This window comes from Dioscorea cayenensis, unplaced genomic scaffold (genome assembly GCF_009730915.1).
Source record: "Dioscorea cayenensis subsp. rotundata cultivar TDr96_F1 unplaced genomic scaffold, TDr96_F1_v2_PseudoChromosome.rev07_lg8_w22 25.fasta BLBR01001222.1, whole genome shotgun sequence".
Lineage (NCBI taxonomy): Eukaryota > Viridiplantae > Streptophyta > Magnoliopsida > Dioscoreales > Dioscoreaceae > Dioscorea > Dioscorea cayenensis.
The window spans coordinates 1-3,239 of record NW_024087613.1 but is presented as its reverse complement, the minus strand read 5'-3'; the positions used below and the strand labels follow the sequence as shown (position 1 = coordinate 3,239).

At 44.2% G+C, this 3,239-nt stretch overlaps 1 non-coding gene across 1 annotated transcript; it reads left to right on the top strand.

Annotated features, from left to right (window-relative positions):
• The first annotated feature begins 921 nt into the window (after positions 1 to 921).
• LOC120255874 lies at positions 922 to 1,028 on the top strand. Its single transcript, XR_005535126.1, has one exon. It is a non-coding gene; the product is annotated as a small nucleolar RNA R71 (small nucleolar RNA).
• The last annotated feature ends 2,211 nt before the right edge of the window (positions 1,029 to 3,239 follow it).

Here is a 3,239-nt window from a genome sequence, read left to right as displayed (position 1 = left end):
TTCTTCAATCTTGAGGGATAAGAGATTCTTGGCTTGAAAGGTAGAGGTGCCAACTCCTTTTCTTTGCTTGTTCTCTCTTCAACCTTTATGACCTCGATTGTGTGTTCATTGGGCTTCTCACTCAGAAGCCTACATTCAACCTCTCGACCAATTCTCAAAGTGATCGCCTTCACATGCTCTCTAGGATTGGTCTCGGTATTACTCGGCAAGCTTCCTTGTGGTATCTCCGATAGAGACTTCGCAATCTGCCCCTCTTGATTTTCAAGATCGTGCAAAAAAGACGGTGTGGTTGCGAAGTGTAGCCTCGATTGATTGAAACCTTGTATCTGACGATTGCACAAACCTAGTCAAGGCTTTCTCCAAATCGGTCAATCGGGTCTCCAAACCTATAGCTCGGTTTTCCATGTTTGGGGATGTTGTTGTTGTTGGAAACCGAGTGGCCCCATGGCCTTTTGTGGACCTTGGTTGCTCTATGAAAAATTGGGATGATTCTTCCAACCCGGATTGCAGGTGTTGCTATATGGATTCCCTTGGTTCCTCATTGCATTACCCACAAAATCGACATTCTCAACCGAAGATGCATCACCAATAGAGATCTGGCAATCGGAGGGAGCATGTCCTCCACCACACCCGGTGCAAGTAGTCATGGCTGCCACTCTATTTGAAGTTAGAAGGTCTAACTTCTTACTCAATGATTCCACTTGAGCTGCCAACGAAGTTACTGCATCTATTTATGGAGCCCGGCCACCTTTTTCTTCTCCCTAGCATTCATTGGTAGCTATTTAACCCCACTTCTTCAATTAGTTGATGGGCCTCACCGTGGATCTTGTTACCTGAGATACCTCCTGTTGCCGCATCCATGAGTTGCCTTGTACTCAGATTCAACCCATTGTAAAAGGTCTGAACAATCATCCACTCGGGAATCCGTGTTGCGGGCAGTTTCTCAGGAGCTTCTTGAACCTTTCCCAGGGCTCAAATAGAGACTCCAATTCCAACTGTACAAAGGACGAGATCTCATTCCTAAGCTTTGTAGATTTTTCGGGAGGGAAATAACGGGCTAGAAAAGCTTCTATCATCTCCAACCATGTGGTAATCGATGCTCTAGATAATGAGTGTAGCCAGTGCTTCGTTCTCTCCTTTAAGGGAAATGGGAAGGCTCTCAACTTGATGGCATCATCCGTCACCCTGTTTATCTTAAGCAAATCACACACCTCGAGAAAGTTCTCTATATGATCTGTTTGGATCCTCATCGGCCAAAACCATTGAAGCTCATGCGGATACTTTGCAACATGTGGATGTATGCAGCTTTAGCTCGAAAGTTACGAGTCATGAATCAGAGGCACACAATACTCCATTGTATCCCCAATACTGAAGATCTGCCATAATTGGATAATGTTCGCTGTTGCTTATTCTGGTCTGCCATGTTTTCAGATTCTTCTACTCCAAAATCAGCTAGATTAGACGGTCCTTACACAGGTTCTTTCCCTTTTCTTCTAAGTGTATGTTCAAGCTCAGGATCTCCTTCAATCAATATTGAGGGGTTCCCTCGGGTCATAACCTGGAGATGCACCAAAAAGAAAGAAAAAAATCAGAACGATGATAGAAAAGAAGATGTGAACTAGAATAAATGAATAGCTAAGAAAACAAAGTGCAAATTATCTCTAAATGCCTACTCCCCGGCAGTGGCTCCAAAAACTTGACAACACCCCTGCGTATGTCCCGCAAGTGCACATGTTTGTCGAAGTAATAAAATCCCATATGAGTGGGGTATCGTATCCACAGGGAGTAGGGAATAAAAACACTTAAATTATTTCTTAAGTAAGTGAAAGATAAATAGTGACATGTGTGACAAGATGTGAAATAACAAAAGTAAAAGACCAAGAAAGAGAGCCCAAGTAAAGGAGAAGGTAAGGCAATCAATATAAATGGGGTACCTGGATATTGTTCCGTCTAGGACAATCGTTTCAAGTGCAAGAACCCTCTATTATACTTCCTAACTGCAATAATGAATCATGGAGATCCCTAAATACATGGCCCCAAATCTAAGGTCAACCATGCCTAACTCTATACATGTCGTCCGGGAGGAGAAATTGAATAACCTCTCAACCTCGCACTCGTATAAAATTAAAATGACTTCTAGAGATTCCAAGTGATAAATCCTCTTCTCAGATGTAGACCTAACCCTTTGGTCCAAGTGGAAGGTCCCTAGCCACAGTTAAGTCCTAGGTGATAAAATCACTTCAACGCTTCACTCGGTTCACCCGCAATTAGGCCCCAGCAGAAGGTCATGTTTTAGCCCATTCACTCTACTATGACACTATGGTGTGACTTATTCTATCTTCATTTCCTTAAGTTCTTTACGGTTAAAGTAGAGTGAATGGGCTAAAAGATGACGCTTTCCGGCGAGGCTTTAATGCTCGGTGCACGAGCGAGTGAGCGTTGAGCGTACAACACCTAGAACTTTCATCAAGACAACTCACATGTGGGTTAAGTGCAGGTCTCGGCATCGAAAGGATATCACGAAACTCGACTCATTGCAGTAGATCGACGGTCTTGCGACGATCCCATACGTAATGGGAAGTTAAGCATGATGACCTTAAAGTGGGAGACGATATCTCAGGATCTCCATGACTTCGATAGCGCATCGATTGGAAGTATAATGAAGAGGTTCTTACGCAGAATGATTGACCTAGGGGCTCTGACATGAGCTGCTGTCATTGCCCTTGCAGCCTTTCCACTCTTGTTCCTTTACTTTGACTACATCATCTCTCACATGTCACTATTCGTCTTCGACGGTTAAGAAATAATTTTTATTCACTCACGTGGACCTGCGGAGTTCGTGCTTCAACGCACATTGCGCTGCGGTTCTGCGCGAAGTATGATCAGATTTTTGGCGGCCGGATAACGGAGGCGTTGGGGCTGCACTTTTATTTTAGCAACTGTTCGATTCATTCTGGTTCACATCTCGCACTACCATCGTCGCCTGACCCTGCTGGTGCGACTCGGGTTATGACCGGCTCACTGATTGAAGAATCGGCGACAGAAGAAAGGCTATCTAAACATCTAATCAGCGACTCTCCAGATGTGCCGGATAAGTATTTGGACATAATCCGCCATTGTACATCACGATTACGACCGAACTTGAGCTAGACGGCATTTATCCATATGTTGCGATCCCATGGTTAAATTGGCCGATGAGGGATTCAAACGTCATATAGAGAACTTTCTCGGGGTGTGAG